Here is a 15,041-nt window from a genome sequence, read left to right as displayed (position 1 = left end):
GTTCCACAGCATAACGATCCAAGCTTCTCAACCCTTCCTATCTAATGCCCATAGTCTCTCCCCTTCAGGCCTTCATAGCCCCACCAAAAAGCATTTACGGTTCTTTCAATCTCCTTCCCCAACTCAATCGGGATAAGAAAAATACTCATAGCATAAGAAGGAATGACTTGTATGACATTCTTAAGGAGAACTTCATGACTAGATTTGGACAGAAATTTAACAGTTAATTCTTGATTTTACTCACAACCTTATCACGGATGAAACCTAATTTCTCTTTTGTGTCTTCCTATTAGAGAGGGGAAACTTAAGTAATTACCATTCAAATTGCCTTCCCGCATACCCAAGCTAACACACACAACTTCTCTAAGCTCCCTGAGAACGTTTTTGCTAAAGTGATAGTGGATTTGGCAGCATTGACAGACTGTACGGAGGCTTTAGAGATAGACTCAATAATATTTTTGAGGATAGTGCATTCAAATTGAGAAACTCTATAAAAGATGAACCAATTATCCGCAAATAAAAGTTTGGTAATAAATTTTATGAATCTAAAATATAAATTTTAATTTACCGAGAGTTTCGAAATTATGGATATACAGTATAGAAATTATGAATCTACAGTATAGAAATTATGGATATAGATTTGTGGTTAGAAATTATGAATCTAAAGTAGATTTATTTTAGCTTCTAGAAATTATAGATATACAATATAGAAATTATGGATTTACTGTATAAAAATTATGGAGAAAATTTCAATTTTGGTCCACTGACTATTGCACTTGTGTTAATTGCAACACTTGACTTTCAAAAATATTAATTGAGTACATTGACTATGCAATTTCTATCAATTTTGGTCAAAAATCACAGTCAACAAACGGTCAAATAGACAGAGGACCAAATTGTGTTAAAATTGCAAAGTTAAGGACTTAATTAGTTGAAATTGAAAGTCGAGGACCAATTTGTGAATTTAGCTATAGTCGAGGGACCATTTTGGGTATTTACTCTTTTCAAAATAAGATGTTATTTTAAAATTGTATTATAAAATGAATAGAAAAGGATTGACTATATAGGTTTCAAAAAAAAAAAAAAAGGATTGACTGTGCAAGAGGATCACACTATTGATTCCCGTTGTGATTTTTGAAGAGTTTTTGTAAGTGTCATTAGGAAAAAGAAAAAAAATGTGGGTCAAAAAGAATAAGTAAAAATTGAATAAATTTTAACTTTTTTTTTTTAAAGAAAGGTAAAAAGGGTTCAAAAGTGAAAGTGCCCACCAGGCGGCCACTCTGACACGCCCTAGCGGGCGCAAGGTGCGCGCATCAATCTTCTCTTTTTTTTTTTTTTTTTTTTTTTTTTTATAAATCTTTTTATTATTATTATTTTTTTTAATTTTTATTCTGACATTATTTCCTTCTTTGCAGAATGATTCTCTTTGAAAATAATCCTACCCCACATCTAGAAAGAACCACACCCAAATTTATTGACTTGACATTAATCTTGTATTATCCCATAGTAGGGATGCTATAATAGCACCAACAATAGTCAACATAGCATGCATGCAACTATCCCTTAACCACCTAATAAAAACATTATAAAACCGATGCATTTTTTTTTAAATAAATAATTAATTAAGCAAATGGAAATAAGTGTTGCATACCGTCACGAATGAAAAAAAAAAAAAAAAAAAAACTTCCATTAATGACGTAAGATGGGGATGTCAACCACTTTTCTTCATTCTGAGGGAGGATTACGTTAAAGTCTCCATCCATCATCGAGGGTAATTAATATTTGTCCCGTAGAATACAAAGTAAATTCTATAAGAGATCCCACAATTTTGCACGGGGTAATCATAGAAATACGTAAATCTCCAATGTAGTGAACTTGTGATTTTAATCTCTACGTCAACATGGTTGGTGGAGTGATTGAGTAAGTTGAATGAGTCATTTTCTTTCCATAGCAAGGCTAGACCTCCCCCATCCCACCGCCGTCAAAGTAGAAGACTCCCTCAAAAGCCCGTCTGCATGCTCGCATCTAACTTTGGTTTCCATTAGAAAGATAATCTTGGGTTGCTCCTTAGCCACTATAGACACTCACTTAATTGAACTGTACGAGGATCACCAAGCCACGATAGTTCCAAGCCAGCACTCATGGGTGGACTAGTTTTTCATTAATCAGTACTAGGTTATTACGGAAAGTATTATTAGTTGGTTACCTAGTATTTTTATTCACTTTTTTTTGTAAGGTCAAATATTCACATTGTGAGTTACACAACTACACGTTACTGCAGTACTGTCAAAATCACAGAAAGGAAAATGTACTAAAAATGTACTTTAATTACAAAAAAAAAAAAAAACATACAAACGCCATGCATGATAACTTATGAGTTGGGGGCAGCAATATATATATGAGGAGGCTCAAACATTTGAATTTTGAAAGCAGTATAACAGAGGACAATCAGTATAACAGAGGAAGATAAATAGCATTTATATAAGCATTACATTAACGTAAACAAGCTAAATATTCCTACAATTAAGGAGAGCTTTTGCATGTGCTACACCTGTGAATAAATGTCATAAAACTAGGACAAAAGCTAACTAATTTATTTATCAACATTATATTTGCTCCGGTAACTACCCAAAAGAATAGGAGACTGCTAAAACAAAGTCCCAGACCCCACAACATACCAAGCCATGGCACGATACTCTTGTCTTCTTTGAGGGTGCTGATATTATTAATAATATGCGTAACCCCATAAGCTATCGCAATCCCACATACCAACCACACAAGCACTTGATCGCCTCTACAATCCTGAAATGAAACTAATACAATTACTAATTGAAAATGAAATAACTATTAATATTTTTATGTTAACAAAACATGTATCTAGAAATTATATTAAAAATAATATTAAATATAGAAGTTAAGTTTAAAAAATTATGAAAAATATTAAAGAAAACAAGTTTTTTTTTAAAAGTTTGTTTGACCATTTTATAATAAATTACAGAAATAAAATAAAATAAAATTAGGATAATACTTACAGACTCTATTGATGGTGGCTCAAGAGCAGTGATATTGGGTTGCTCTCCAACCTCCTGAAAATCAAAATATAATAATTAATAATGTTTATATGGTAGTTTATTTTTAAAAAAAATAATAAAAAAATTAGAACTTACAAAGGAAGCTGGAGTAGTAGAGATCATTTCAATCTCATTGTTGCCGAGAAGTGATGCCTCAATGCTGGAGGCACCAGAGAGATCCCTAGCCACCTAAAACCAAAAAATTAAAAAATTATAGAAAATAAGAAGAAAAAAATGAGATTATTTAACCATTTAATAGTAAATAAGATAAGTAAAAAAAAAAGTATAATACTTACTATCTCTGTTGAATCAATGGCAGTCGGCTCCCCAACCTCCTCCTAAACTAAAAATTAATTTAAAAAATTATAAAAAATAAGAAGAAAAAAGATATTGTTATTTTTTGACCATTTAATAATATGGCAAAATATGACAATCAATAATTCTTAGACTGTCAAGACGAGTGCAAATATGTTTTTGGAAACAACCCTTAGGCAAATATGTAAGTCTATAGGAAAGTTTTTAGTTGTTGATTCTGCAACCATTAATTTTACTAGAAAAACTAAAAATTACAGAGGAAGCTGAAGTAGCAGAGACAATTTCTATCTCATTATTGGCTGGAAGTGATGCCTCAATGCCAGAGGCACTAGGAAGATCCCTAGCCACCTAAAATAAAAAATTAATTAAAAAAATTATAAAAAATAAGAAGAAAAAAGATATTATTTGACAATTTAATAGTAAATAAGATAAGTAAAATAAAATAAAAAGAGGATAATACTTACTGCCTCTACGGATGATGCTAGCTCATCAATGTCAGTCAAATGCTCCCCAACCTCCTCCTAAAATCAATATATCTCAATCAATAATTCATAAACTGGCAAGACTGAGTGTAAATATGTTTTCTTAAACAACCCTTAGGCAAATATGTAAGCCTATAGGAAAATTTTTAGTTGCTGATTATGCAACCATTAATTTTACTAGACCAATCCAAGCTAGCTTTGCAAGAGTTAAGGTGGAGGTTGACTTACTGAAGCCAAAGGTCTCTGAAATATTCATTGGGCTCTCTAAATAGATTGGAAATGAGGATAGTGGCTATATTGAGCAGGTAGTGTATGAGAGATTCCCACATTACTGCACTGTAGTACTACATGTTTTAAAGCAAGCTAAGGTCATGTTGTGGAGGTTTGTAAATGGAGAAATGCTAATGGGAATGAAGGCAATGGTTTATTATGAATTTGAAGACCCCATGGCCTTTGTGATTTCCATGCAGGCAGTTTGTCTGCTGGGAAAAGTTCCTTAAGTAGTTAGAGAGGAAAGGCCGGGGATCAGAGAAAGGTAAATATAATGAAGGAGGGGATCAAGGGTGTGCTGGATATCAGATTCTGTGGGCCTAGCTGGGTTTGAGACAGACGACGATAAGGATCGGAGCTGATCGAGGATGATTCCTTTCATGAAGCTGATGCTATTAAGGAGGGAATTGGCAAATTAAAGGAGATCCTAGATCTTGATGACTAGATCTCAGTATGATAAGAGATGCCCATATTGGAATCTAAAGTATAAATTTTATGAATCTACAATATAAAAATTATATATGAAGCTCATAGTATAATTTTTCAACTTACAAAGGTAGATGTTGTAATAGAGCCTGATCCTGTATCTTGAGGTGATGCCTCAACCGTTGAGGCACTCGAGTCCACAGTTTCCTAATGATAAAATAATTCAATTAGTAAAAATTATGAATATATATACTCCATGGTTAAACAAAAATATATACTTTTAAAATAATGAAATACTTACAGAAATGGGAATTGGCCTAATGCGCCTATATAGCAGTTTCCCCAAGGTCCACAGTGTCAAGAAGACCAAAATGAAAAATATGATGAGAGCCATATGTTCTCTTACTATAAATCAAACCTATAATAAAAGACAAGGTAATTGTTAATGCATGTGGACAAATATTGTTATATGCAGTTATAATATCTGTTCAATTTTTCAGGCACATACGATGATGTCGGTGATAATAATAATAATAATAATAATAATAATAATAATAATAATAATAATAATAATAATAATAATAATAATGTTAGCATTATAAATTAAAAATCACACTTCTAATTAACTAATTGTTATCGAGTTATAAATTTAGTTTGTGAGCTATATAATAATATTACATAATGCACATTAGTAGATAATGAGTCATGTCATTCGAAAAAAATAGCTTTGAGTTGTTATAAATGGACCTAAATAGCTTAATATTTGGATTTTATGATGAGAGAGAATGGCATGCATGGATGTAGGGTAGGGCCCACAGAGTCATACTATCTATCTAGTACAGAAATGGGTGGTCAATGGTGTATTATTGATTTTCCAATTAAAAACAAAGTAACATACATATCCGGAAAGTGGTCCCCTTTGACTCTAAGTCCACAATTCCCATAAATATATAGCTAGAGAAAGGGACATCTAACAACGACTGCTGTCACATAACATTTTTATTCTTTACAACACTACACACCACCCCATCCATACATTTGTATTTTCTTTCAATTTTTCATTTTACTTATCTTTTAATATTGTGTGTACCCAATTACAACCTAGCTTACACAAAAGATAGTTAGTGTACCAGTAGGAGAATATGAGATTTTATGTAGGGTAGGGACTAGGGTTGGGGTCCACAATATCACATTCATACAACCTAGGAAATCAAAGTAATTATTAATAAATTAACCTCATAGCTAAGAATGTACACTTTTGATATAACTTGGACAAAAATGTGTTAATTAAAAACCCTAAATTAAAATATGTAAAGTATCAATGCCATTACCTTCTTTTCAAAATCCTATTTGAAAAGAAGGTAATGGCAATAGCTTCTTTTATTCTTCTTGCTTTGGACGACAAAGTGTTACAAAAGAAGGGAATTACTTTGCCTTCTTTTCACTTTGTTTAATTAAAAAAGTTAACTATTGCCTTCTTTAATAATATATTAATTATTTAGAATTGCAAACACCATTAATTTGTTTGATTGGTCATAAAGGTGAAACTTTGGAAGAATGACCAGGGATCAAGTCTCACTAGCGGCAGTGTGGGAGCAACCTCTCAAAGTGAGGGCCTTGTGCGCAGTGAGCACTGGTCTAGCCTCTATGGTTCATGTTCAGTTGAGTCACTATGATTTATACCCTCCCAAATGCTCTGTCGGGCGGGCGGGCCCTTAGGGTTGGGGTGTTCAGTGTGTTCTTCCTAATTCAAAAACCAATAATTGGATCTGTTACAATGTAGTATACATACTTTCTTTGCCTCCATGTAGTATACATACTTTCTCAACCTACTGAAACACAAAGACCAAGAACCAATAACGCCTCCATGTAGTATACATACTTTCTCAACCTACTGAAACACAAAGACCAAGAACCAATAACACCTCCACTGAGGCTTGAACTCACAATCTTCCAAATGGAAGTCCAACCCTTGCAATTTTGAATTTATTTTTTGAAAATTTTATTTTATTAAATATTAATTAATAACATAAAGTTTTCAAAAAAAAAATCACATAAACAAAGATTTTAAAATTGTAAATAGTCATTTGTAGTACGATGATTGCATGATAATAATAACGTATTTTAAATATTTTTATTATGTATTTATTTATTTATTTTATTATTTGTATTGCGGTGAACTTCATAATTATAAATGTGTAATTATTAGTGCAACTATATTGTAATTTTTCATGACATTCACATTAACAAAAGGAACAACGGATTACATAGATGGCATATCGTCATCAACGACGTTGACGTCCAAAGTCCATTTCATTAGGAAATCGACTTCTACATTGTTGACCTCTGTGAGCTTTCCGACGGGCACCCGAGGGTACTAATTTTTATTATTATTATTATTATTATTATTATTATTATTATTATTATTATTATTATTATTATTATTATTATTATTATTATTATTATTACTACGTGTATGGTATGTACTCTTGTGTATTATTATTATTATTATTATTATTATTATTATTATTATTATTACTACGTGTATGGTATGTACTCTTGTGTATTATTATTATTATTATTATTATTATTATTATTATTATTATTATTATTATTATTATTATTATTATTACGTGTTGCATGACACTAGCGTATAGAGTGTCATGCAACACGTAATAATAATAATAATAATACAAATAATAATAATAATAATAATAATAATAATAATAATAATAATAATACACAAGAGTACATACCATACACGTAATAATAATAATAATAATAATAATAATAATAATAATAATAATAATAATAATAATAATAATAATAATAATAATATTATTATTATTATTATTATTATTATTATTATTATTATTATTATTACCATAGTGTAGTGTATGGCCATACACTACACTATGGTAATAATAATAATAATAATAATAATATTATTATTATTATTATTATTATTATTATTATTATTATTAGTTGCGAAAAACAAAATCACATAGAGTATGTAAGTACCTCTATTATTCCAGCAACGGTGTTAACTGAGGTAACTTGATTACCTTTTTCTTGAAAATCCTAATGAGAAGAAGGTAATCAGCTTAGTGCTTTACATATTTTTATCCACCTTTTTGTTTTTACCCATTTTTGTCTTTTGCTTTTCAAATCTACACTAAAAAGTCAATATATATACATACATACACACATTAAGCATTTGGATTGTTAAAAATGAGTGGAAATTAAAATAGATACCAGAAGAGATCGGAAGCAGGTGCTGAAATCCCGAACACGATCCGTGAGGAAGATGAGAGAAGGAATGGCGAAGTGAAAGGAAATCCCGAACACGTACAGTTGCTGTGGAGAACTCAATTGTTCATCATTGTAAAGTGGTAATCAGAGAAAGAAGATGGTTTGCATTATTGATGATCTGAGAAGAATACAGAACTTAGCAGGGAAAATGAAGAACAGCTACTGTTAGATGGTGTCCGCCTTTCAAAAATCAAGAAGCTAGCCCAGAAAGCAGCAAAGGGATATGAGGAACCAAAGGTATGCTAGCTAGGAAGCACAACAACTAACAAGAGCGGTGAACGAAGCTGGAAGCGGAGAGGATCGGAGAGGAGTAGATCTGATCTTGTTTCAGCTTTGGGGTTGGTATTTTTATAAGAGACACATCTTCTTTTTACAGAAATAAATATGTGTTTTTACATTTTATCCATTGAGTTTGTGAGTTTTCGTGTTAGTCCATTTCACCTGTTGCGTATTTCTTACCTTTTCCTCTCTTTGGAAAAAATTGCCATTTTCATGGCGCGTGCATTGTGTGATATCAGAGCAAAATTCATGGTATCAGAGCAATATATATATATATATATATATTTTGCTCTGATACCATAAATTATTGCCCAATTATCCGTGCAGTGTGCGTGCGATGCACAGATAAATTTTTTTTTGTTATATATTTAGATAATAAAATTACGGTATTAGTTTTATAAATTTTAATTTTGGCAGGGCCTTATTTATTTACACGAACAGGGCCACAAAAATTTAAAAACCGACCCTGATACCAAATGTTAGAAGAGATCGGAAGCAGCTGCTGAAATCCGATCCGTGAGGAAGATAAGAGAAGCAGGAATGGCGGCAAAGTCAAAGAATCACTACACACAGTTATGTACATTTTTTTATACAATTATGTACATCCGAATTAGAAAATTTGTGTGTATTATGTTAAGTGTTGATGTGTATTATGTTAAAAGTTTATGTTTATTATGTATTATGTTAGATTATGTGTATTATCTTTTAAAAAGAGTATGTATATTTTGTTATATAATTATGTACATTCATGTATACAATTATGTGTATTCTAGTATAACATTATGTATATTTTTGAACAACGAGTTTTTTTTAAAGAAAAAATTACTGTCATTCACTGAGGCGGAAAATTTTAAAAAAATAAATAAATTTAAAACGACGTCGTTTTGCATCTGGGCGCACAGTGCAATGCGCGCTGTGATGTAGGATATAAATTGCCATCTAAATAAATAAATAAATAAAATAACTGTCAGCCCAACAATAAACAATTTTTTTTTTTTTTTAATTCTAACATAGCCCATTACCTATATCCGTTTGAACCCATAGCAATGTTTACCAACCCATCCCCTTAGGCCCTTATCTGAGTGAGTTGACCTTCAGGATCGGGAAACAACAGATCATTCACCATAGTATCATCTTCTCGCTCGTTTCTTAGCTATGTCCGCCATTCAGACCACCAAATGACGGGAAACACCCAAGGGTTGAGCCCTTATGGCATCATCACTCGCTCGTAGTCTTAGCTAGGGTAATGTCCAATAAGCCTTATGGATAATTTTCTAATTAAACTACCTGATATCATATTATTTTTCAAGTGACTTCACTATATGCAAATAGTGTGCAACAATGGTTTAAGGTACTATCATATATTAAGTAATCTATTTTGCATTATGTGCATCATACTTAAACCATTGTTGTTCTCTACTGTGCCAGGTGGGAAACACTATGGTGGTTTTAAAGATCAATACAATATCAACTGTTTTTGTTATATTTAAAAAGGTAAGGTATGTGCCTGTTAGCACTTTGGACCTAGTATCTTTACTTAAAATCCTTCTAATTATGCAATTCGCTTAAGATGTAAAAAAGGCAAGGTATGTGCCTGTTATACTTTGGACTTAGTTTTTGACTTAAAATCCTTCTTATTTTGCAATTCACTTCAATGATATTGCAGGTTGATTCTCATAACTATTTGGAGGATGTAAAAAAGATTTAAACTGATGTTTTGTACCATAATAAGGTATGTGAACAAACTGATTTACATTGATTAGAGTAGACAATTTTGGATTGCATGTAGATAATGTTACATATTGCATTCTAGACTACACTATCTAAGGTTACATTTTTCATTCTAGACTATACTACCTATAATGTTACATCCTTCTTATTTATAAGGTTACATGTCGCATAAAAAAAAACAATTTCTTCATCATATCTAAGTCTTGATACCTGCAAAAAAATAAAAGTTAAATTCACATTTGGACCAGGCACATATGTCCCATTTGATCTTTAGGTGCAAGTATATCAAGATATATCTTCTTGATATCTATGTATTGATACCTGCCAAAGAAAGACTTAGATTTTTAAACATAGATAAAAATTGTCTTAAGATATTTGGGTGCTCAAGCACTAAATTTTCACAGAAACCACAAAAAAACACTTGTTCACTTAAAATTATGCTTAGCAAATTTTGTGTCCAATTGTCCACACAAACCTCACTCAAATTTGGACTGAAATATTTTCAGTCCAATTTTTCCATATTCACATGCCCCTACTTAGACTTCTTGGAACTTTGGGTAGAAGAGAATTCATCTAGCAAAGACCTCTTGACAGCTCCACAGTTTGCAAATGACATACCTCTCTTTAAATTCTGTGTGCAAATGTTTAATGGATGAGGTTAGGAAAAATCATACTTCGCTTTAAATTCTTGAAACTCTGGGAAATCACTATTGATGTAGATCTGGGTAACATCATAGCTGCTGCAAATCTTAATATCACCAGCTGTTTGGGTAAAAAATTATTAGGCTAATAGAATACAACATTGGTAGTGATTTTACAAAGTCATTGTTACTGTTAAGAACAACTTTAACTCTGCAAAACTGTAGTAAAATGATAAGAGGCTCATGTTTGGTAGACAGGTAGAATGGCTCCAGTTTTGAGACGTGATCGTCCCAAACTGTGCATTTGATTTGAGTACCCCTAAGGATTTAAGAGGATTTGATTAGAATACTGTGTAAATCATAAAATATAAGACATAAAAAGGAGAGTGAATATTACTGTGTATCTTCTAGTAGAAAGTCAATAAGCCTGGCAGATTTCCCATTGATGACCTTCTCTTGTGGAGATATACCATTCCAATTACATCTAAATAGTTATACAAATAAAATATAGGTTAAAAACTTATTCCCAAGGCAGAATAAGAAAGAAAAAATAGGAAACAAAGTTGAAAACTTACCAATCAACTCTTTTTCATCTCTATCCAGTTTCTGTTTCAAATAGGACAAAGACTGCAATCGAAACATCAGCCTTGGCAAAACATTGTCATTTAGCTCTCTAACCACTGTCTTGTAGTAGAACTTCAACATATATTTGTGTGGGCTTGTCTTGTAAGTGTAGAGGTTACTAATGACCAGAAATTTCTTATTGAGTACACGTGACCTACCTTTAACATAGCAGTATATTTTTCTTCAAAATAACAAAATCTGTCGGAATGTTTGCATGAATGATAGTCCCCTGTTAAATTTCATTCATTAGGTCATGAAATTGCAAGTAAAATGTGCTAAACTGTAAAGTATCACACTTAGTTGACACACATACCTCATTATCCTGGAATACACATTCTTTGCATTGATGCTTGCTGCACCTCTTCTCTCAGGGACATCATACCTACGTTGTGGTGTTCATGGGGGCTATATCACGACCCAAAATGTATAATGGAGCCATGGCTACTAAGTTTTCCATTCTGGAAGTGAATTGCAGAAAGTTGAAGAAGTGTAGTTTGGCAACTATAACTGGCAGATATATATATAGCATTTAATGGACGTTTAGAAGTCCATTAAAGGAGACTACCTTCTCAACACTACGAAGAGGTAGCAAAAACGAAGAGCCATGGATCCAGATTATCGATGCCTTTGTAATTATTAAATCTTGGAAATACAACGTATGCTATATATCTATCTTGCAATCCAATTATTAAGAAGGATGTGCAATAAATACGGAAGGTTGTTTCAGATACCAAAGACGGCTAGATTTCACATAATCACATGTGTTATCAAATTTGTACACGAAGTTGCACGCTGTGATTAGTTCTTAATGTTTCCAAGCCACGAGCGGTCATTTTTCTTGTGTCATTCAACACTAGCCTAAACTACCCAGTGCAGATAAAACAGCTAAAAAACACATATTTATAGAAGTAAAGAAGTTTTAGTGTGCCTTACAGCTCGTAGTAGACTTCTCCTATCTCTCTCACGAGCATTTTTTTATTTCCTGTATGCAAAAAAGAATCTTTTATAAACAAGTTGCAAGGTAATGCAGCAATCACAAGATATAAGGCAAATAACAAAGATCAAGCCAATGGTAGATTTTGCATATCAAAAAAGTAAACAAGCTTTTTTAAAAAATCATGAGTAAACATGAACCTCTTCAAGGGTCTTCTTCTCGGCCTCTATTTCAGATAAATCTCTTCAAGACAATGAATACACACCCACAATATTTAGATTTTTCACACAAATAAGCAATTGTGCACAAATTGAGCGCATTAATGGTGGACAAATTAACAATCCAAAGCACAACTGTTTTCAATATAAACATGGGGAAAACTGAAACCTTCCAATGATACGATCAACTCAGGCTCCTCGCCGACATGAACAAAGCCCCGATCCTCCCAACTGACAATCTGCCCACCGACTTCGACTGGCGCGACCATGGTGCCGTCACCGGCGTCAAAAATCAGGTCTTTTTCAACTTTCAGTACTGTTTCTTTTAACCCATATACAGATGTATGTGTTTTCTGACACCGGGGAAGCTTATAGGGTTCTTGCGGATCGTGCTGGTCTTTTAGTATCACCGGAGCTTTGGAAGGGGCTCACTTTCTGGCTACAGGAGAGATAGTCAGCCCAGCTTGTGGACTGCGATCATATGGTTCGTGATTTTTTCGCCTTCACTTTTCATTCATTGACATCTGCGTGGTCAGCTAGGTTTTTTGGGAGGGAAATAATATAAACAAGGATAAATGTCGAAATCTCAAGAAAAATTAAAATCAGCTGAACTATTAATTATAGGCCTAACTTTATTAATGGAATAATGTCTAAATGCAAGATTATACAGAAGATATTCATGCATGAGACTTCAAAGTAAGAGCCAGAAAATCAAGAATACCACATTCATCACCAAGTCATATTAGCAAGTGATTCTGGAAAATTGATCAACCACATTCACGATCTCATATGGAACATCTTGAACCATTCCTATCTTTTCAGCATGTGACTCACGCACATATATCATACGCCTGTGTAAAACATTAGTAACCCATTTTACCATTTATAATATGATAATTAACTTTCATAAGCAAAACTTCCATAAAAAGCAGAGTAGCTCAACTACCACAAGTATTACAAAAAATAACTTATAATCAAATAAATGTCCACATTTTATACCAAAGGAAATAAAGAAAAGAGTAATCACATAAACAAACATGCAGCAATTAAAAGAGTAGTTTTATGGTGAACTCGCTTCATTACCATCAAATATATAAGTGAAAAATAAAAGTGGATGTAATATCACTCGTATACCCCCACTCCCCCCGCACCCCATCACATTAACAGCTTTTCCCTTGTAAAAATCCAAGAAAACAAGTTGCTTACTAATTAACAATCAACTTGTCTACAGCAACAAAATATATAATACTTCAAAAGTGGATGATAGATATTCAACTTGAAAGTTGAAACAAATTAAAGACCAGTACGTAATAATTAGTAAATTCAGTTCAAGGGAAAGCAAATATGAACATGTATGGAAGTTAAAGATAAACCGTGGTTCTGCGACATAGACAAGGCCACAGTGACAACGGAAATTTCTAGCCTGCACCAAGGAGGGAAAAGCCAGAAATTATTCACAATGATAAGTAACATTAATGACCTACCTTTTCCAACAATGTCATAATAAATAAATAAATAAATAAATAAATATATATATATATATATATATATATATAAAATATGTGTGTGTGTGTGTGTGTGTATAGACTTATCCAATCACCTAAGCAAAAAAAAACACCCTAACCTAACAAGATAAAACAGAACTATTCAAGCAATGTCTTACTGTCAAAGAAATTAAATTAGAAAACAACATATGAACCCACCAGGGGTTGGGGCAGGCAATTAATGCAGATGGTTTTATCAAATACAGCTTGAGATTAGCATATCCAATGATAGGGTTCTAACCCATTATGATTCCAGCAGTGATTTGGTATAATTAAGTTACAGCACAGAACACTGGTTGTTTAACAAGACATTTAGATGTTTAAGGAAAAAGGAGGTGGAAAAGTGTGGTGTTGAAAGCAAGGATGTTCTCTGCCAATAAACATGATTGAGTACTTTTATATTTATAAAATAAAAATTATAGCATGTAATTTGATCTTAAGCATTTGGAAGCACTATCACAATTTCAACTTTAGATGTAATGCGACTCAATATGATAAAAATATAAAATGCAGGTTCTGCGCTCTACATGAGAATAGTTTGCCTGCAACATTCAACTTTCATCTGACAGACCTGAAATGGCTCCTAAACATATGTAGACAAGGAAATGTACAGTTTTCCAATATCTGCTAGCAATATGATTAAAGCCTATTCAAACACTAAAAGACAGACAGACAACAAACGACAAAGAAATCTGGTTCTGATCTGACAAAAACACTGAGCCCAGTGCACTTAAACAACCAACTGAATGCAATATGCATTGCATTAAAAGCTCAGAAGCAAGATTGTAGATGGAAGTAATAGCAGCAAGCAATATACCAATGTGCACTGTGAAATGACCATCATGCACATTGCGTATATGTAATTCTTTCATAAAGGTAACATGTCCCACAAGATGTGCAAACTGACCTTCACATTCATGCAAACAAGCACATCACCTAGCTCTAAGTGATTATAAGCTGGACCACCAGGCACCTGAAATAAACCCAATTCTCTAATAAACAGTGCTAAACAAAAACCAAGATATATGCTTTTAAAAAACACCAAGGATTACATACCACAGAATCAACAACAAGCATTCCAGTTTCACCCGGTGGAGATGAATTGCGCACCAACTGTTTAGTAACAGCCACATGATTAATTTATTAACTTGAGGTGCATAAAGAAACTTGAAATCAACAGTCCCAAATACCTAC

At 32.6% G+C, this 15,041-nt stretch overlaps 1 long non-coding RNA gene across 6 annotated transcripts; it reads right to left on the bottom strand.

Annotated features, from left to right (window-relative positions):
• Window positions 1–10,291: 10,291 nt before the first annotated feature.
• On the bottom strand, window positions 10,292–12,370 carry LOC109170355. Of its 6 annotated transcripts, none has more exons than XR_002052406.1 (6): window positions 12,286–12,370; window positions 12,085–12,133; window positions 11,465–11,609; window positions 11,103–11,380; window positions 10,925–11,011; window positions 10,292–10,846 (listed from the first exon to the last, which is right to left on the bottom strand). It is a non-coding gene; the product is annotated as an uncharacterized LOC109170355 (long non-coding RNA). The 6 variants fall into 6 exon arrangements; XR_002052410.1 differs by having other exon boundaries at window positions 11,465–11,533; XR_002052408.1 differs by having other exon boundaries at window positions 10,635–10,648; window positions 10,719–10,846; window positions 11,465–12,133.
• Between the last annotated feature and the right edge of the window lie 2,671 nt (window positions 12,371–15,041).

This window comes from Ipomoea nil, unplaced genomic scaffold (assembly GCF_001879475.1).
Source record: "Ipomoea nil cultivar Tokyo-kokei standard unplaced genomic scaffold, Asagao_1.1 scaffold3321, whole genome shotgun sequence".
Lineage (NCBI taxonomy): Eukaryota > Viridiplantae > Streptophyta > Magnoliopsida > Solanales > Convolvulaceae > Ipomoea > Ipomoea nil.
This window is presented reverse-complemented; position numbering and strand designations above follow the sequence as displayed.